Below are 21,979 nucleotides of genomic sequence, written 5' to 3'. Positions count from 1 at the left end.
GCTGAAGTTCAGAGGAGAGCTTGTAGTCAGCCTACAGCTGCCCCAGCAAGCCACTGACAGAGCCTTATTTTCTCATTTTCTACTTATCCGTAACCACTAGCCCATATGCAGCTAAGTATAAAATCATTTGTTAAATAGCATTGTATATTTTGCAGTGTTTTCCATTGTTTCTTCTTGCTCAGGTTTGCTGAATCATATAATTGACTGGAGTAAATTGGATACCTGTTGTGGCTCTTTGCCTTCCGTCTTGACAAGTCTCCTGATAACAAGACTGTATTATTTTTCTGCCAGTCAGCAAAAGTAAGTAATTATAGTGGCTCAAAGGGGAGGCACACAACTGTATTTTGCCTAAATTTAGGGGCAAAATGTAAAATCTACTCCAGGCAATTAGCAAGTAAAAAGATTTAGTATTAAAATGTGTATCATTAGACTACAAGTTTCTTGTTACAAGAATTTTTTTAAAAAGTGTTCAATTTTCCAGAGTTATCCTTTTATGTTCCTCAGCAAGACTTTGTCCAGAAAATCTTTATGAACATCATTGACTAACTTTGGAGACCAGCAGTGACAGCACTCAGCTTGAAGCAGGGCATAGCTGAATTAGGCCTAAAGATGACACTAGGTTTAGTGAGAGGTCATTTCAAAGACTTCATTAAGTAAAAGATATTAACATTTCAGTAAGTAATTAATGCTGAATTTTATATAGAATGATTTAAACATTAGGATTTTAGTCTTAGAGATAGAATGGCATATTTATGAAATGGTAACTGTACTATTAATTTTTCTCAAGTAGGCCACCAGAAAAAGATGTGGTTTATAGAAGCTGGGGCAGGGATACATTCTATTTTATATGTCTCATTCATATATATTTTGATTATGGACTGCTAAAGAGTTGTCAGGGAAATGACAGGTCTAGGGTGGTGTCTTGTTGAAGATAATTATAGTACAGTGGTAAAAGTTAGTCATCCTGGGTTACTTGTTCTTAATAAATGAGAGGAAAGGAGAGAACCAGTTTTTAGTGATGCCAAATAGTTTCAAGATGAGGATGAATCAGTAATTAAAGTTTCTCGTATTTAGAATTGTAACCTAGCTGTTCAAGAAAATACTCCTCACTTCAGACATACTGTTGATTGCATGAGCAGGCATGTGCTGAGATGGGTGCAGTATGACTTGTATTAAGAAGTGCAAGGATGAATTTTACTGAGAAGTGAAGAGAGGGAAAGAGCTACAGAAAAGGCTGTGTTTTCCAAGGTACTAATCCAGCAAAACATGTACATAAATAATCAGCATTAAGCAATTGCTTTTATTTTATCTGCATTCAGCACAGCCCTTCAGACTTTGCACAAGGCTGTCATGTGAATGAAACTTAAGCATTCAGAATAAATATTTATTAAATTCTGAATATTCAGTATTGCCAATCCCAGATTAAAAAACAGACTCAAACCATAAATATAGTTTTTGTCACTTCATTCCTCCTTCTCCCTCCAAAAAGAAAAAAAGAAAGAAAATTTTCAAGTTTGTTTCCTGCGTATATACACTTAAAGCCTTGAACATCTCTTTTGGGTACAGCCCCTTTCAAGCTTTATTCCCAAGGGTATTATGGAACTGGACACACTAAACCAGGTCCTACTATCAAAGAGCTGTAGTGTTGCCTAAAGGGGCAACTGGTCTGTTTTCACAGCAGCTTATGGGAAGCGGGGCAAAAGCGATCAAACCTTGCTGACCTGATGGATGGCTCCTTGCATCTTTTTTTAGGTTGAGCCTGATGTTGCTGTATATTTGCAGCAGATTCTGGAAAGCTGATTGTTTTCTGTCAATCTATACAGTAATTAGGTTGCTAGCTTTAGCAAGAAATAAAGTTTGTGGATTATATTTTTCTTTCCTGTTGAGCCCTAAAAATCATTTCCAACTTTGATAATCCTTTTCTTTGCAGCACTTGCTCTAGCATTTAATTGAACTGTGGACTTTTTAAACCTCAGGCACCTCCTTCCTGAACTTCGCAAATTGCTATTATTAGCCCAGGTACCTTTCCTTATTTCCGGCAATATAATTGCCAGAGCAGCCTTATCTCCCTCTTATGTGATCATTTTAAAATCATCTGATGTGGCTTCAGTCAAAGAGAATGAGAGATGTTCCTTCAGTGAAGAAAGTCATTCAGTCTATTTGCAAGACTGGCAGGCTCCCAAGATTTCCTTTTTTTTCACTTGGGATGTACTGCCTCCAAGAAAGACATAACCTAGTGACATAACATTCCAGAGTAAGTTAGTATTGCTGTCGGGGAGGAAGAGTAATCCTCCATGAAATGAGGTCAGCAGTCCCTTTTTCCTGTATCTCCAACATCTCTTCATGAATTTGTCATATCTTCCTATTTAAATTGCAAAAAGAGACAAGGGAAATAAGGAAGAGAGGTTATTCTATAAATTCTATGATATTCTATTTGCTCCCTCTCCATGATACTGCATCTACTACAGTCCTTCTGTCATTACTGGAAAAGACCTGATGTGGCTATCAATATGCTAGATCTGATGGCTTACAATCTCCATTGAGATCCTTCCTGGAGCAGCACCGCTAACATGTGTCTGTTCTTTATTATTGGTGGAATATGAATATTTTAATCTCGGGTGACTGAATATGACATGATTTAGGAGCAAAAATGTGCATCCTTTCCTTTCTACGTCAGTAGTTCAAATTTGTGATATCACAAGTTTAATTCCCCATCTGTCAAATGTGAATAAAAAAAATCAGGGTAATGACCTAACCTGATGTTGGGAGAATGAATTATTTGAAATATGCAAAATGGCCAAAGAGACTTTGTTAGTGCCGAGACAGATAGATTGACTTGTTAAAATCTCCAAGATTGAAAGTATTTATCCTCTGTCATATTAAAAGTAAATAATTGTCATCTGTGCCATAATTTGATTTTTATATTTGAAGAGGACTTTTCTAAAATAAACCCAAATTTATGTCAGTTGATGCTGACACTGACAATCTTCCAGAATAATTCAGCAGTTTATTTGCGGTTTCTATCAGTGCTGGCTTTATCCGGTGATACATATTCCGTTATAGAGGGCAAGGAAGATATCTTTGCTTGCTTTCAAGTTCAGGATCTTTTCCTCAGTCACATTGTTTTTTTTATGGTTTTCACAAAAGTTGTTATAGATGCTATTACTTTTCAGTGCTTTAAATTTATGTTTTACACTGAGGGAAAATGACATTTCTGAGTAATAAGTAAACTACATGTACTATAATATTCAAAATAGCAGATTTCAAGCACTCCTGTTTAATCATGTTTTATCAACTATACCTTCATCTAGTCACTCTTTAAAAATCACCTAGAACAAAAAAAAAAATTGTTTGCCTGCCCTGGTATTTTTGCCACCCTATTGAATGGTATATGCTTAGTTTGTTTTCTCTGTGAAAGGGAGGGATTGTTCTCTTTTTTACCTACATGCTATTATAATGTAAATAATAGGTCATATGAGAGTTCAGGTATTTCTCTTTTATGAAAAGCAAAAACTTTTTTCCTTCTGAAAAAAAAAAGAATAGCACAATAAAAAATAAAAAGGGCAAATGGATATAAGAGAGTAAGAATGAAATTACGTTTTTTACCTGTACTTGTTTAAAAATATAATTTATTTCAAAATCTGAATGTTCCTAAATTATAAAAATTTGGAACTATATGACATATTAACTAAGGATTTCAGGAATTCATTAAAATGATTTCAGCTTTTCTTGGGTAAGAGGCAGAAGTGCTAACAAAATAGCTGAGCTGAGAAGACCACTCAGACTATTGCTGTGCCAGTAGCTGCACTTGTTATAACAGTCCTAAATGGGTTATCCTTAATCTTCCCCCATGAAAATATATTTAGCATTTTTAAAATACTTTTCTTTGGTGGTGAGACAGTTTTGTAAGAAAATGCTGTGGAAAACTAAGGCACAGCAAATCTTTAAAATCATCAGTGCTTGAACATAACTAATGCAAGCAGGCTTTAAACTGTCTCACGGACAAAATATTTCCTGCTGAGCTGACCCATACTATGACACAATTTAAGTGGATTTTTTTCCTGTTTATGATCTCTTATTTGTTCTATTGCACTTCAAAGCTGTGTTCTATAATTTCAGACAGCTCTAGCAACTGTCGTCTTCAGGATGCTTTTAACTTAGTTAACTGATGTTATATTAATGTAAAGGTTTTAAGATCTGGAGTCTGGACATAAAGGATTAAGTTAAATGACATAGAGCTGATCTGATCTGAGGTGCCATATGATGTGGTTGTTCTTATTTTGGTCTCAGTTAAACAATGATCTGCCTCAACCACCAAATGGAGGTGACGTTTTCCTAATTCTATTCACATACAAGGAATTAGTACTTTCCTGTCATGAAGCAGAAATTTTATATAAATTTTATTTACCTATGTGTAATGTGAATATATAAAAGGTATACTCTCAATATATAATACATTATATGTTCATATATATGAATATATGCTATGAATATATAAAAGAATACAAACATCATGGAGAAATAAGAAAAATCTTTTTACAAGTATTTTACTTCTTTCAAACAAAAACAGGAGCATGGTCACTTGAGGAATAGCCAGCATAAACCAGAATGCATGGGGAAAGAATCACCTTCTTTAAATATGTCTGTAATCCATTTCAGACACCAAGATCATATAGATCCCCTTTTTAAGAGCTGCCCTCACAGAAGGTTATATATAAACAGAAGCTAACATGATCTAATATATTCAATACTAAATGACTTAATTAACAAATGCTATGCAATAACTAGAAACACCTTGTGGGGAATTCTTATCATTTGTTCATCTTTTTACAGCATAACCATTATTCGCAGTCCTTTTTTTTTTTAATGTAAGAAGACTAGTGCTTCATCTTAGCAATAAGTTTCAGAAACTATCTGCCTCAATCTGAAAGGTACATCCAGATTGATTTGACACACAGCAAATGCTAGCAGTGGAGGCAAAGTAAAGCTAATACCTACCAGTCTCCACACTATCAGAAAGTTGTGTAGTCTCTGTTTGCATGTCACCACTGAAATGATTCCTCTGATACTTGGCTCTAAAACGTTAATCTTGAGGGTAATGTGTGTGTTAGATGAGCTTGTGAGTTTACTCCAAAGATGGTTTTCAGAATCTCTCTTAGTAGGTTGAAAGATCATTTTAAAGCAAAGAAATTGCTAATGCTACCTGAAAATAGAAATTCTTACCCAGTGGGATACTAAAATCTTTTGACACTAATTTTTATTCTGAATTTGGCTGAAATGTAAAGAAAATGCTGAATTAAGAAAAATAGTGATTAGAAACTGTTGAAATATAGCTACATACGTAGTTGCAACATACAAAGGAAGACTATTTGTATTCCAAAATTAAGGAGATTTATTTTCACTTGTCAAAATTCATCAGAACAATGCATTCAGCTGGCTTTGATGTGGAACTGAATATCTTGGTCTTGCCTCATAGGACTTGTGGATCGAGTGGCTCACTGTGTGAGGTAGGCTCCTCATCTAGACTGCCTGTAAGTCCTTACTGAATAAAATCTACTCACGCTGGTATAAAATGCAGCACAAAAGCTTGACTCATTTCCCTAACTGAGAACTCTTTTTATCACCTGAACAGAGGGATGCCTAATTCCTGGCTTCTGATCATGCTTATGTATGGTGAAGTTACTTATCTTCTCAGACTTATCAAGATCAGCACATTTAGGATATTCAGATGTATTTAATGCCTTGGGAACTTTAAAGTATATATATATATATATATATATATATATATATAAAAAGAAGGTTAGTCATTTAGATTAATGGAGAGGCTGATGGTTTTTTAAGGATCAGTTTGGGGCATGCTGAAATTCCAGTGTATGCATCTAGTTCTGCCTGCATATGATCTTGAATTCCTTATATGGGCCTGAATTTAATTTGGTCTCCAAATAATTGCTTGCCTAACCCTGTAAGGTTGACCACTTCCAGAATCAGACTTCAGAATCTTGAACCGCAGAAGTAATTTGGAGGCATAATTTGTTCTCTCTTTCTCTTCATTATTTCAGCCTTCAGATGGGGCCAGTAATAACTGCCAGTGGCAGAGGGTTATTGGAAAGATTAGTTAATATTCATACAATGTTTGGAATGTATAATAAATTGATTTGCCAGGCTTTGTTTAGGCAGCAGATGGAATGATCAGGCACATTCATTTAAGCTGCCCCACTGGAGACTGCTAAGTATAACATTTTATATGTTGACATTTATGTAGGGAAAAAAAACACATTTGTGGAAGAAATGGAACTGCCTTCTCTGATGGAAAGCTATTCATTCACCTCTTGAAATGGAAAATAATAGATGACAGAAGGATGGTTAGACTGGGGAAACAATTGTCAGACAATTAGGGAAGGTGAATGGAAGCTAAAAACAATCAGCTTAAAACTATACATTAGATGTTAGAGTCAGTCCAGCGTCTATGCCTGCAGAAACTGGCACAGGCCCTGGGAGAGGCTGCTGGCTGCTGGTCTGGTTTAGTGACTTACTGGAGGACTACCCTCTGGTGGGGCTGCAGGAGATCAGCTTAGATCAACGGGTGAAAGGGGTTCATTTTGTAACCGGGTTATTGGAAATGGTAAGTCAAATTCAGCAAGATTATGTATATGTATGTGTGTGTATATACAATAAGACAGGAAAATTTTCTGTCAGTATATAGTGAAAAGCAAATGATTAATGATTTAGGATTCTTTTCACACTGCAGTAAAAATTAATTAAAGATGTGCTGCCTTTAGGCAATTCTATGCTTACCATGATAAATATGGAAATGTGCTGCATTTTGCAGAATAAAAACCATTGTCTTTACAACACATAGAAATGAATTGTATCCACATCAAGTTTTATGTAAACACTCTGAAATCCAATTGGTAAGGGTTCAGCTGAATGTCTCTCTATGATTAAAGAAAAGCAGTACTGGTGGTGGTATCTTCAATAGCAATTACATTTTCTCACTTAAGAAAGAAGTGGAAAGAAAAGATTTTTGTCATCCATAGACATGAGGGCAAGGGGAGGAGGAATCAATGAATACTTTCCGTAGCTAAATATATTACAGTTATGATGAATGTGTAGGGAGGTATTTTTGGTTTTGTTTTTGACTTAATGTGTTAGATGAGAGCTTTGAATCTATTATTACAGATAGGCCCCCAATCCCTTACCCTAACCTTCAGTTCTTACAAAATGAAGCTACTACAATAATTTTCTTTTCTGTTGACACAGAGATATAATTCCTCTTTTCAAATCCCTCCCATGTCTCTCTCTCTCTGTTACTGTATTAAATAAAACCTCTTGTTACCTGTTTCAGACTTCAACATAACTTTGAACATAACTTAAGTGTTCCTTTCTTCCATTTCTTTCTCCTTCTTTCCTTCCTGTTGTTGCCTGAGGGTGTTGGGAGTATTCCTGGTCTTCCCCGCTGCTGGTGAGCTTCCCGTAGAGCAGTCTGCATGCCTTCCATCTCCTAGGACCTGCCTGACAAAGTCCACCCGTAGAGGTCTAGTCTTGTCCACCTCTAACTATCCTCTCAGATCAACCTCTGCTGCCAAAAGTGACTTGTTCAAAAAGTGCCTTTCATCTACTTTCTGCTCGTTCACCTGTCCTTCAGGCTGGTAAGCCTGCTGTAGCTTGTAACAGTGATAAAGTAAACCAAGGTTAAAAAAAAAGACATCTATAGAAAATCCTCTTCATTAAGAATCTGAGTATGCCCCAGCTATTCATATTGAAAAATGCTTTAGTACTGTTACTGATTTACTGTGGAATGACTCTGTGTGTGTGTGTGTGTGTGTGTGTGTAGGTCTGTGTATGGCACATTTGCTAGAGAATTTAATTGGCCAGATGAGAACAGAAATATTCTCAGGAACATTTCTCATTCCCTCAGGAATCTGAGGATAAAGGGAAGAAAAAGGAAAGAGGAATGTAACTGCCTGCCAGAGTGAAAACAGAATTGTTTGAGGAGTCTGAGGTATCAGCAGCGGATAGGGAGCCACTTCTGTGCCCTCCCGCAATCATGCCTACACTTTCTGTTTTCAGTGAATTATGCTTATATTCTTCTTGTGTTGACTAATCTATCAAAAGAGACTTGTAAGATTGTACAACATTACAAAGTCAGCGTAACTCCACTGGCATCAGTGGATCACCAGCTGAAGGGGTGGTCCAATCTGGCCACTTAAGAAATAAGAGAAAACATAGTTAATACGTGGAGAGAAAGATATACTGAGTTCAGGCAAATAAATCAAAACATAGATACCACTTTTGGCATGAAGGAAAATTCTCCTGTAATACTGGTAAAGATGATACAGAGCTAAAAATTCTAGAAAACTGACAGATGACTTTTAGCACCTCCAAGGATGAATGTTTGATGTAGGCTTAATGTGCTAATGAGTTAGCCTTTCAAATTCAAATGGAGTAAATCTGCCTCCTTCAAGTCCTAGCACATGATAAGTGTGTGTTCAGACCTAAAAACTATCATACGCTTTAGCAAACTATGACATGAGTGGAAATTTCCACTTGGTCAATGCAAAGCTTTAGTAGCAAGTAAATTTTTGGTATGGTCTTCAGATGTGGCAGTAAGGAAAGTACATGGAGTACCGCATAGTTTAGGGCCATATTTTATCTATGTTTCAGTCAGCGTTGTTGACCCTTGGAAGGAAAAAGGAAACCAGCTAGAAAGAGATGAGAACATGAGGCAAACTTGCCAGCCTTGTGAAGAACACACTGAACTAGGTTAAAGGAGGCCGACGGGCAAAGCCATGTGATGAGGTGTGTTGGACAGTGATTGCTGCCCAGCAAAATTCTCCTCTCCACGCAGACTGGAACCAGGTCTGTCCTTGAAATCCTATCATAAAGTTTACAGAGCAATACTGTCCAATGGGTGAGGACCTTAAATCAGCTACAAGAGATTTTTACTACAAGAGAAGAAAAGTGCTGGAAAACTGCCTAGGGTTGTTGTGGAACCCTTTTAACTGGGATCACATGGGGATTACTTGAGCCAGCATCCATTAGCCCAAGTTACTGCGTGGAGCTGGATCAGAGTAGCAGCTCGCGGGCGGCAGCTTCACAGTATAAGCTTTGCTGTGCCTGCTCGGCAGTGTGCAGCCTCCTCAGTCCTGCCTCTGCAGCGTTCTGCGGGGCCTGATGTAAACCAGATTGCCGAAATGATGTAGGTTAAAGAAGAAAATCCCTCTTAAAAAGGCAGGGGAAGTGAGAAGCGTTATTGGATATAAGTGTTTACAGTGGCTAGGGAACTGTGAATTGTCTTAAATGGCCAACAGCAGCTCAGCCTCTTCAGGGCAGGGGGATGAGTGAGTGTTTGCACTTACAGGCAGTAATTACAGCTGCTGCTCATCCTCCACCCTGGAGAAATTAAGCTGCTCCCGATTTAAGCTGTAGTTTCATGGTACAAAGTGTTAGGTCTCAGTTCCCGTTGACTTTATTTTCTTTCGAGTCCTTCCCTCCGTGCAGCGCGTGCCCTCCCCACCTTGCTGCTGCGTCAGCACAGCTCTTTGTTCATCTGCTCTGTGAATAGGGACTCGGGGAACTAAGCTGACTTTTAAAAAACGCACGACAAAAAACAATTACTTCTATGCTTAAAAAAATCCACAATGTGAGGAATGAGGGCTGAGTGTGCAAGATGAAATGATCATAGCATCCTTTTGTAGTTTGTGAACTTGGGTTTATTATGTACACCTAACAGACGGCCTTATTCTGCATGCCACAGAGATGCTGGAGTCACAGAACAAGCGGTGTAAAAAAGCATGACTATCCATCAATACCATACTTTCTGCTAGGCTTACTGTCACTAAACATTAATAAAATCTTATTTTTACTCAGCTTTAAACCTCCAACATCAGCAGTGTTATGCCATAACTAAGTACAAATCTTATTAGGAAAAAAGCATTACCTTTTATATTTTCCCTTAAAGAAGAAATATTTCACTGTTGCATTCATCACTTCGAGAACGTTATTATTTCAGTAAACAATTTATAAACATTAAAAGAAAATAAGTGAGGTTTATGGGATTTAAACATACTTTTCATTATTTGTTAACAGGATTTGCCTCCTGCATGCTACTTCCAACATCCCCCCTTGAACATTCTTTCCTTCAGTTTGTGTTTTGAAAGAAGACTAGAAAAAAAAAGTCTGTCTTACCTGAAGGGAGTTTTCTCAAAAAGCCAGCAAGAAGACCTCGTGTCAGTTCAGGATTAAGCAGTTGCACAAACATTGTACAATACGCTAAAAAGCATCTTCACCAAATGCTTTCTAGTTAGACTATTATTTCTGTCAGGAATATTTCAATTACAAAGTTTAAAAAATTGAATCTAATTAAGAGGCATGCTAAGAAGAAACTGGTTATAACTTAATATCCCTTTGACTGGCTTCATCATGCGTTCAGCAGCAAATTATTCCCTGTGTGGTGTTTACCAGTGCCAATATATGGATAAATGCTTATGGGCTGAAAGGTTAATATACCATTCATTGTGCAGTTTCAAGGACAGGCACAATTTGCAGCTGTCTTCTTTGTATTTAAATAATTTTTTTTCAATAAAATATTTATCTTTTTCACAGACAAGAAAAAATATTTATTGATTTTATTGAGGGATTAACAATTCACTTTTAAAATGTGTGATCTTTACACATCGACTCATATTTTCCACTTTATTGCACCTCTTTAATATTTTACTCTTGTTGGGGAGGGGTAGGAGAAGTCAATAATAATTTGATGTGATAAATGTAAAGCAACATGTTTTATACAACAATGGTCTTACAAAGAAAATCTCCTAGTTAGGGTTTAGTATGTTGTGTCCTCTGAGAACTATCCGGTATCTCTTTAGGATGCACAGGAACATCTCTGTAGAAGGAAAAATGACAAATTCACTGACCTCAGTATAAATGCTGTAAAGATGAAGGCTTGAAATCATGATAAAAAGGAATGTTTGCTGAGAAAGAACAGAAAGGAATGGAAAGTTTCACTTATGTGAGAAGATGAAATTCAGTGGATGATAAGATCTGAACATTATGAAGACTGTAAAAACACTGGGGATGTGGGGGTATGCAGTATATTTTAGTAGCTGCCAAAGCTGTGATATAGCTAGATCAGTGTATAAACTAAATTGAAACAATGCCACAGCAATGCTTTGTCAAGATTTCACCATCAAGCAAAAATGTGGCAGCAAATGAGGCAAAAGTGAGGCAGATTAGAAGGTTTTTGACAGTTTCTGAGTCAGCTGGTGGCAGTTACCAGCATGGAGGTTTGCACAGAGTCTTGCCAGCCATTTATATCAGCCATCGCTTTGTAGCGATTATTCTTACTTTTTTGCGCATATCATAAGATCACAGAGAGGGGTGCACTTTCAGCCAATAAGCAAAGAATGTAGCAAAAGGAAATTAATAGGAGACTGCTGCATGGTTTGGCAAGATGATTACAAACTGGATTTCTTGCCTGTAATTTTTCAAATGCTGAAAAAAATATATTGGGTAGAATGATTACAGTCAAGAGAAACCAATTAAACAGATTTGTGACCCTTGGAATGTCTCAAATGTATTAATCTCTATGTAAATACTAGTTTCAAGTAGTCAGAAAAAGCCCCCTTGCAGCCATTCCTCCCTGAAAAATTGTAAATAAATGTGTAGACTATTGCAGAATTCATTTATCTGAGGGATTTTTCAGCTTTCAAACACAGTCAACACTTTAAGAAAAGAAAGGTAACTTCTATGAAACTGCAAAATTAAGTGATAACCCAACTTTTGACCCTGCAGATGACTCCTGAGCTGTATCAGACCTTCCTGTTTGTGTGTGCAAGCTGCCACTGCAGACATGTCTGCACTGCCTCCCTGCCCTCCAGGCTCTGATCCTCATTCTCCATCCATGTTCTACCTTATTGCTCATGCCCGTTTTTGTCCACATTGTATTGCGTATATGCAAAGTAAAGTCTTTCTGTGACACAGAGTCCTTCCAGGCTGCTTTGTATTTCATGCAGTAGTGAAGGGGATGTAAGGAAGGGCCGGAGATCAGGATTTTTGCATGCAGTGGCAATGCTGATGACTGCATCATTGTGCCTGGCAAAGCCCAGGGAAGTGTCAATAGAAAGGGGCAGGATTCGGGTATGAGCAAGATTTGAATGTTTTTATTCCCGCAAGTACAGCAGGACTGCAGTAGGGCAGGCCAGGCTGGATGGCCACCAGGGCTGGAGCTAAAGAATTTAGGTTGTTCAGTCTCCCAGCTATGTAGGCAACATGCTTCTCTGTTAAACTGGCACATGACCAACAAATAAGTTCATTTTTTAGTGTTCTTGTTATGCTGCAATCTGGTTTGTAAGATATAGCTCTTCTCCAGTATTTTCTCTTAAAGCAGCATACTCAGTTCATGAATTCAATGAGTTCAGTTCTCATGTTGTTGTAAAACTCAGATCATACTTATATAAACTCTTAAGAGTAATAATCTAGTATTTGATATAGGCACAGGAAATTACAAAGTTAAAGCTGAGGCTGTCAAGATGAATGAACTATTCCTACAGGATGTTTCTTGCTCAGTATTTCTGACTGTTGGTCAGAGAAGATTGTAGTCCTTGACCCTGATTGATACAAAGAAAGCATAGGATAACTTTAAGGTTGAGCCTAGTTATCAGTGTAGATATAACCTATATGTTCAAAAAGCTGAATGATCTACTCTGTGGATTCCTCAGACCTCAGAATCTGAATGCAACCAAACTTCAATGGAAAGAAGGAGGTGAAAAAGTGTCAGACCACTAAAGAGCTATTGGTTTGAGCTCAATAATCTGCAAGGTTTTGTAAAGTTCACTGAAGGAAAGAAAACTGAAAGCAGTTGAAGACAGTGGAAGATAAGGAAACATCCAGCTCAGAAAATGGGATAAAATGAAACATGTATTTTCCAAAAGTTCAGTGTGCCTGCTTAACCTGTTGTCTTTGTTTGAATAATCAATGCATTTAGAAAAGGAAATCTGTACTATGGTATGACTCAGGCAATTACTAGTTAAACTAGTGAAGATAGAGATTAGTACAAGAATTATAAGGAAGTGAGGAACCAGCTAAAGCTGAGATGATAATGGATTTTGTTATAAGAAGAAATATTATTAATGAAATTCCTCCAGGTTCAGTCTTGCAACTGATCTCATGTAAAATTTTCATTAATAATCTTGGCACAAAGTTGAACTTGAACACAGGGAAAGTTCTCAAATGACTCCTTTGCAAGGCAGGGGTGAGATTTTCTTTGGGATAGCTGTAGGTGCCTAAACCAGAAGGTTAGTGAAGACAGTGGAGAGAAAAAGACTTCTCCAGAGGGTGACTCACAGCACGTAGGTTAGCTTCCTGATCTGAATTGCTCTCTAGGGGAGCCTAGCTCCGTATTTTAACTACACAGAGGGAGTCAAAACAGGGCAGGACATCTAGCTTCCTGCTTTAGTTTATATTGACCCTGCTTGTCACACATGGGTGAACCCTAGGTTCAGACTTGTACTAGCTCTTGGCCACAGTGTTAAAACAGGGCTTGAACATTGGCTGTAAAATCTGTCAGCTCTTCCACAGAGATTCTGTGTGAGTCCATTGATAATTTAAATGCACATGAATGGACTAGCATAAAGCCAGCATAATTCAAATACTCTGTTTCTTAGGTCTTGAAAGGTTGCTTTTGCAGTTAGAGCCCTATTGTTCCTGCAGAACAGATTTGTAGACCATACCTAATTCTCAGACTCACCAGTGCTCACCTACCACTTCACAGGGTGTCATATACCTGCTTGACCCTTCCCCTCACAAAATAACCTAATTAAAGGATGAGAAATTGCTCTCAACTTTGCATTTAGCTTCAAGTTTGATGTTTCTGTTTCAGAACTTGCCTTGCTTAAAAATATGTTAACAAACTAGCTAAAACTTAATAGCAACATACCTACTTGCAGCAGTATAGAAGACATTGAAAATTAACAAAAACTGGTCACCATTTTTTGGTCTGTTATTATATTTGTTTCTGTCCACCTCTCTAGCTCCTGGTTACTTGTTGCTATCCCCTAAACCATAGCTTGTTGCCTCCTGGGTTGTGGGGGTAGGTTTTTTGGTTGGTGGGGAGAATTGCTTGATTTTGGTTTCTTTCCACCTGGGTCATTTCAGTGACTTGGTTTACACTGTGTGCCTACAATAAGATGGGACAGCATAACTTGGATGGTTACAAATTGCAACATAGTTAGGAAAAGGAGATGGGATGCCCCAACTTTTCAAAACAGTCTTTCTCGCCAAGTTTAACACATGGTGTAACTGGAACACTAACGTTCCTATACTTCTCCTTCCCTCTGGCCAGAGGTGACAATAAAATCAGATTTTATATATATATATATATGTATCATTGATATTGCTAATCACTGATAAAACTTTTGTAATATATCCAAATTTCTCTCTCTGAATAGAGATGACTTAAGGTACAAATGCAGCTTTGAACACAAAATACCAGTTTGGCTGATCTCTTAAGTGCCTTATGTTAGGTATGTAAAAAAAAAAGCACCATTGTATATAGAGGTCTGATCACTTGTTTTCGAAAAAAAAAAAAAAAAGAAAGAAAAAGAAATGTGTAGAAAAGAATATCTGAATCAATAGAAAATGCCTGTCTTACAATAGGAGACTAAAACAGGTTGGCTTTTAAGGCTATAGAGCAATGGCTAAGAGTTAGTGATTGTTCCTTGTGAATGCTCAGTGTCATTAACAACAAGGAATGACAGAAGCTATTTAAGCTTTAAAAAAAGAAAAAATTGCCATAAGGACAAAAGGGTGTGTATTTGTAAGGCAGTGAAGTGTGGAAGAGACTTCCAGTAAAAGCAGTGGAAGTAAGAAGCCTAACAAATTCTAATTTGAGGATTGATCAGTTTATGACATATGTTTTTGTTGCTCTTCAGATATATATTTTTGTTAGGAAGTGTTGTAACTCTGTGATCCCAATGTATGCATGGTCTATTTCTTCATAGTTCTTTAGTCTGAACAAAAACATTTACTAGTTTAGTTCATCTGATGTGAATCAGTTAATAAAAGAACTTGCACCTTCATTTGACTGCTTAATTCTGAACTTTGACCCTGATCCTGCAAGAATTTGCATGAACTCAACTGAAAAAAATGCAAGCAGCTGTAATGATTTCAGTAGTACTAATTTAGCATAGTGTGAAGTACATAGGGATTACAAAGAAACAAGCTATCACCACCTATGCTCAAATATGGCCTCAGAAGACCGTGTACTGTTAGCTGATGGAATATTTTTTGGCTACTCGTTTTGCAGAATACATTCCAAGCTGTCACCAAACTGGGGTCTTGAGCTAGTTTCAGTCTGAGCAAAATGTAGCAATTTGGCAGGAATCACAAATTAGCAACAGTCATTGATTTGCTGTGTGGAATATGAATGGCAGAGTACTTTTAGGGTTAACTTGGAAATGACAGAAGATAATTTAAGAATGATTTAAAAAAATTATTTAAACAAGAGACTTCTTCAAAACAATAGGTACTGAAATGGGGAATGCATAGATAAATTATGCATTCAACACAAAAGATCTCACATCATATAGGAATGTTTTGTCTCTTAGAACGTGATGCAGAAAGGGAGACATCAGAAAATGGAACAGTCAGAACAATCCATATCTTCAGATCTAGTTTAGATTCGGTACAGTCCTGCCCTAATTATTTAAAACCAGCCTAGAAGGAAAATGTCTGTCAGGCTTCATTTATGCAGCCTTTAAGTTTCCTGTAGAGACAGTGCACAGTGTTGTCATGGTCTTCTGTAACTTAGATTCTTGTTTTAGGAGTAGGTACATAATCACCAGATTAATTCTGAAGAACACTACCATAAGGCCAACCCCAAAACACTTGAGAAGCCTGGAAAAGATGGATTCTTAAGGTAAAAGGGTCCAAAATCCATCATCAAGCTGCTGCCAGTTAGTTACTGTTAGCACATGCTTAGGCATATGCCTTTCTGAATTTGCAGCCGTCCCTGATGCTTCAGAGGTTTGGGGGAGTAGAGCACCTAACAGTTATCACTATGGTCATTAACTTCTGAGTCTGGAAAATCTTTTGCATTATGATTGAGAACTTTCTTCTAGATGACAGCCAGAGGCAGTAAAAGAAAGATGGAATCTCTAAGGAGATAGGACACATGCATAATAGTATGACAAATTATAATGACAAAGTTGGGCTTAGGATTTGTAATGTGATATACTGAAATAAAATCCATTTCCATACAGTGCGTGAAGGCTGTTGCTGTTTGCAATAGCTGTCTTTGCAAAGCATAATACACCTTCTCTGCATCTAGAAGCACAGTCTTTTCCTGCAGCAGCATATTTATATATATATTTTCTAATAGCCTAGTCTGAGAAATAAACATAGCTTGCTAGGGCATTTGTATGGGTCTCATCAAGCTTTAATGAACTCTCCAGTAGGAGCTGGATCAGGTCCTTACTGTTCTTGTGGAAAAGTGCTGACATCAGAACTTCCCATGCATGATGGTATTTCAAAGTATATTATTTTGTGTTATCATATTCTTTTGAGAAAAAATGTTTATATAGATAAAATCATTGCAATTCTGCCACAAAAGAGTAAATGGAGGAAAGAATAACTTACTGAGGATCACCCTTTATGGAAAGTACCGGTTAGCACTGCAGACAGAAAAAGCTATTAACCTTAAAATAGCCAGCAGAAAGTACAGGCTATGCTTATTAACAGTTGTGATCCTGCCTTATGCTTATGAATAGCAAATTAATCTCCCTGTTTTCTTTCCAAATGCTAAAATATTTGTAAGTCAAACAGCCTACCTTTTTAGGCCTCAGTGTGTGGCGGGTTCTGGGAATGTGGAGAGGGGAACACGTTCTGTTCCCCAACTGGATTTGTCAGTTAAGGGTTCACTTTTGGTTCAGCCTTCAAATGGAGCCTCAGGCAGGTGGAAAAGGAAATCCTCACAATGGAGGTAAGTTGCTGTTCTTTCTCACTGTGAGATGCCAAAGCACAAACATACTGTGTCACCAATCACCCCGCGTGTGGCTTTTTTTTTAATCAGAGTTTATAGTATGCATTAAATTTACTTAGCATGTACTACTAATAAGCAAAGCTACAGCTGAGCAAGTTTGATCAGATCTCATTAATCACTGCAGGGGAGTCTAGTACCTTGTATTATTTCTCTCGATCTTGTGGTTGTTTTTTTTTTTTTTTTTTTTTTGATGTTGCTGAATCTATATCTTGTCTCTTTTGTTTTCTTTTCCCTCTCCCTCTCTCTGAACCTCTTTGTTAATCTTCTACATATCTATAACTGTTATTTCCTTTATCCTGTCAGGGGCTCTGGCAAGTCCACCACACAGTATTGACCCTTATCTTTCACATCTTGAAGTTCTGACTGTCACATCATCTGTTTGTTCTTCCTTTGTGTCTGTACATGCTTTAAAATTACCTAACACTAATCAATATGAGTATTTGATTAGACCGCCCTAAAATCGTGTTCTTTGTTTCAGCCTCAGTTTTTCTTTGTAGTTTCTTCTCTAGCCAGGTTATTTTGATACCCACACTAGCTCTGAAATTACCTTCATATAGAGGCTGACTCCAGTCTTCTGGAAATATGTAGCTCTATCTCATCTGTAAATAGGGGTTTGAATGTAGCCTCATGCCCATGATTTGTCCTGGAGGAAAAGAGAATATCCACACCTGCCCTCAAGTGACAATAATATTTTTGTCTCTGACAGTGACGCCAGAGAAAATACTTGTTGGGTAGATTTCAAGTGAGCTGAAAAAAAAAGATGTATTTATAGTTGAAATATTATACCTTAACTATTAAGGTCAAATCAGTGCTTACTGATATTAATTACTTTCCTGAAATTTCCTAATATGCAAAAGAAAGTAGGAGATGTATTATAAATAAAGAGATATATTCCTGAATGCTTAAGCTTTGAAATAATCACAGTTAGTGAAAAGGTGGTAGGATGTGAAAGGGCTTCCAAAATAGATGTGGAAAAATTTAGCCAGGCTTTAGCTACTCTATAGACTATTTACTACCTGGGCTTGATAGACAGTAGCCACACCCTGTCCTTATCTGTCCCAGAGACCCGACTTCGGAGACCATAAATAGTCATGTTAGACCCTTTTCTTTCCAGAATTTGGAATTGGATCATACCTCTTTCTTGCTTCCCACTGTCTCTTTTCTTTTCCCAAACAATGCAAGAACATAATGTAGACCTTTAAGTTCTGTAATAGGAATACAATCTTTTGTTGTACAATAATGTTCAGAAAGAAACAAGAAAATAAAATCCCTTTATTAAACCTGAAATGTAATCAGAAACAACACAGTCTCACACAGAAAGTTTTAGATGGGCGCGTTGATTGTATATACAGAGGTTGACTGGCAAAGATGATAATAAATCACAGAATCGGAAAAGGAGATGTTGTGTGTACAAAAAGTAAAGATGTTACAGAATTCTGGCCAAGAAAGAAAAAAGGTTTGGAAGTTATTGTATGACAAAATCCATACAGACCTAAGTGTAGTGCAGCTGTAGTGCTGAAGACAAACAAGTTTCTCCATTTGTACTGTTAGGAGGCTAGAATATAAATCAATATTGAATATGCTGTTTCTATCTAAAATTGTGGGTACACCTCACCTCAAACATAGTGTGAAGTACTGGTTTAATGCAACTTTACAGCTGACTTTGTGGGTACAGAATAGCACAAAAATAAGCTCAGACTGTAAGGATCTATATTGAAGAAAAGTTTAAATTAGACTTTATTCTCATTGAAAAAGAAGATGCACTGGAATTTACTGAAGGTTCGTATTTATGGCAGTAGTTGGTGAATATAAAATTCAGTGGCATTGCTGAAGTGCAGTTATACAAAAATGCTACAATATATAATTTGCTAAACTAGCAGAAGCAAACAAGAAGTAATAAAAATAAATTAATGCAGACAGTAAAAACCACCAAGTAATACTAAGGATAGCTGCTGAATGAACAAAAAATGATAAGCATACAATTGCACAGTGGATTGCCTTTGATAGTAAAGACAGCTAGAGATCTTGCTTTGAATTACGCTTCACTGGGGTTCCACAACAGTTTGTGAGGCTGGTATATAAAATAAAATGATCTGATTTTAAAATTATTCTTTTCTTACTGCGGAGGGCTAAAAGCAAAACGGATGTGAAAGGAAAAGATGATGGTTGTTTTAAGCATCAGAAATATTTGGTTTCATATTTATTTAGATTTAAGTGACATTTTAAAATAACTTCTCTGGAAACATTAATTTTAGTGGCTCCCATCGCTCCCATTGTAGCAACTGAGCATCTTGAAAACAATAAATGCATTTATCTTCATAACATGACTTTGATGTAGGGAATTGTGCCCACATAGGGTGGGAGAGAGTTGCCTACAGTCACTTAGGAAATCTAAGGCAGAGTAGGAAATTGAAGCCTGCCTGATCTTCTAATTACTGAAGTGTCTTTCCAGTTTGTTCATAGTTAACCTATCTCTAGAATAGACTTTTTTTTTTTTTTTTTTTTAAACTGCATGCTTCTGAAAGCAGATCTTAACAAGGGAAATGGTGGAGATCCTCACAGAGACAGGGTTTATGGATAGAGTATTTTCAGTGTGGAGCCAGGGAATTCAATAGGTAGTACCAGGAAGCCAGTCACTTTTGACTCCTGAGTGTATAAAGGAAAATAAAGTGTATGAGAGTGTTTATAAAGGAAAATAAGTTCTTTACTCATAGTAGAAGAAAGATGATTTAGGTGCATTTGTTTGAATTGTGGACCCAAGTTGAACAACAGGCTCAGTGCAGGACACCTGATGTTCTGCCCAGGAGACGTGTACTTCTCCAGGTTTCCTACTCATAGAATCAGCCACCTGAAAAAGGATTAGGCTGCAGAAAAGCAGAAGATATAAAACTATACTGGGCAGCAGCTGAGTTGGATAGATAGAGCTGAAACTGTGGAATCTGCTCTGGTAGCTGAAGACCAGAGTAAAACCTCACATGAATCTCAGTGGATAGAAGACAGAATAAGAAAGCAGCCTGTAAATGCCTGGTTGGATATAAGTGAGATGATTTGGTTTCATGAACACTGTTGTAAGTGAGCTAGTACTGTTTATGATCAGAGTTCTGGACACCAGGCAGCCAGATAGTAATTGACTGGGATGCCAGTATGAGATTTCAGTTGCATGTACGAATTGAACTTTGATAATTTCTTTTTTTTATGGTTATTGTGTTTTTCCACATCAAAACTGCAATTTCATAATCTTGAAGACTCCTGAGTGGAAGCAAACATTAGAGAAGATCAATGTTATCAAGGTGTTTAACTCCTAAAGACTAGCAATAACTATGATTTTAAAAGGAGATTTGCCTTGGTCATTTTATTTACATTTGGAGGACTCCAATACATTTTGGATAGAAGGATAGCAAAATAGTTCTGTGGATTTTTTTCTTTTGTAAGTACTGGATGTATAACTGTATGCTGGGCCATAGGGGGAGAATGTTACCAAATGATCAACATACATCTAGGCTTAATAATAAATACTATAAGCATTTTTGAATAATTCTATGTTTTCTTTTCAATATATGAGAAGAGCAACAGCTCCTACACTTCGCTTTCTGAACACTTTCCCCTAGAAGAATTCTTCTGACCTTTTTTCTTGGAGAACTCTTGCAAATCTGATGATGTATAGCAGGATTTTGAAATTTGGCAGCAGGATATTCTGTCTCTGCTCATAACTGCCTGAATTATCAGCTTTAAAAAATAATTTCCATTTCCTGATTTTATAAGTGTATACTGCAACTTTTATTCCACTGAGGCCTGTGCAATCAGATTTGTGGCTAGAAGAAATGCTCATAGAATTTTATAACATCTAATACCTTACCATGAAGCAAATTTGTGATAAAAATCAGAACCATTAGAAATATTCCATGGAGATAGCACACATGCACCCTGCTTAATTATTCAGATTCCTTAAGATGCACGATATTTGTTCAACAAATGGGCTAAATATGTTCAGCTGCTGATAAAGGGCCCAACCACCCTTCTTGAGAAAACATTGTATTGATGATAGCTTTATGAAAACTACTAAGAAAAATGTTGATATGATGTATATAAAAGTATTAATCAGTGAAGTACATCGCATTCCTGTGGCTCTCCAGCCAATGGAAGCTCTGCAGTTGACTTCAGTGAGCACAGACATATACAATAAATGATCCTATTCCCTATATTATGAAGAGCCTCACTAGACTGAATTTGGGCTGACAACATATGGATTTCCAGTGCATTTTGGTTGGTTGAAGCTGTTTTTCTGCAGAGAAGTGTACTTCAAATAGTTTAGACTTAAAATTGATCAGATTTGCTGGAAAAAACAGGTGTCTAAAAAGCTGTTTTTGTTTGACTACAGAAATATTTTGATTCAGTTGTGTTATCCTGTAGCCTTGTGAGACTCTCAATATGTCTCACTGCCTCATTTTCCTCTGTTATTTTATAGACCATGTTAAATGTAAGCAGAATAGGAAACATAGCACTCATATTGTAAATCTGTGATATATACTAAAAAAGTATATCTGAAGTACATTATTTGTTTTTTTTTCACCTTTTTGATTTTTGTTTATTCCTCCAACCTCACCAAAGTTTCAATTTTCCAGGCAGAAGGTGTTGAGAGAAAGTTAGACTCCTATCAACTGCCCAAACCTCATAAAGAAGCAAATGCTTTTTTAAAGATGAGGAGTCTTTCTCTCTAAAACGCTAAAGCCTTTCAGTTGTACCTTGATGACTCATGAGAGAAAAAAATGCCCTGAAACTGAGATCAGTACAATTTGTGGACAAAATTCAATATTTTTGAAAAATTTTGTAAAAAAAGAAGGCTTAAATTTGACTTATTTACAAACAGTTAGAAATACAAGAAAATTAGAAGCAACTTCAGCACTGAAAAGCTGAGAATGGGTGGAGTACAGCATTTAA

The sequence above is a fragment of the Apteryx mantelli genome, chromosome 5 (genome assembly GCF_036417845.1).
Source record: "Apteryx mantelli isolate bAptMan1 chromosome 5, bAptMan1.hap1, whole genome shotgun sequence".
NCBI lineage: Eukaryota > Metazoa > Chordata > Aves > Apterygiformes > Apterygidae > Apteryx > Apteryx mantelli.
Note: the sequence above shows the minus strand (reverse complement) of the source record.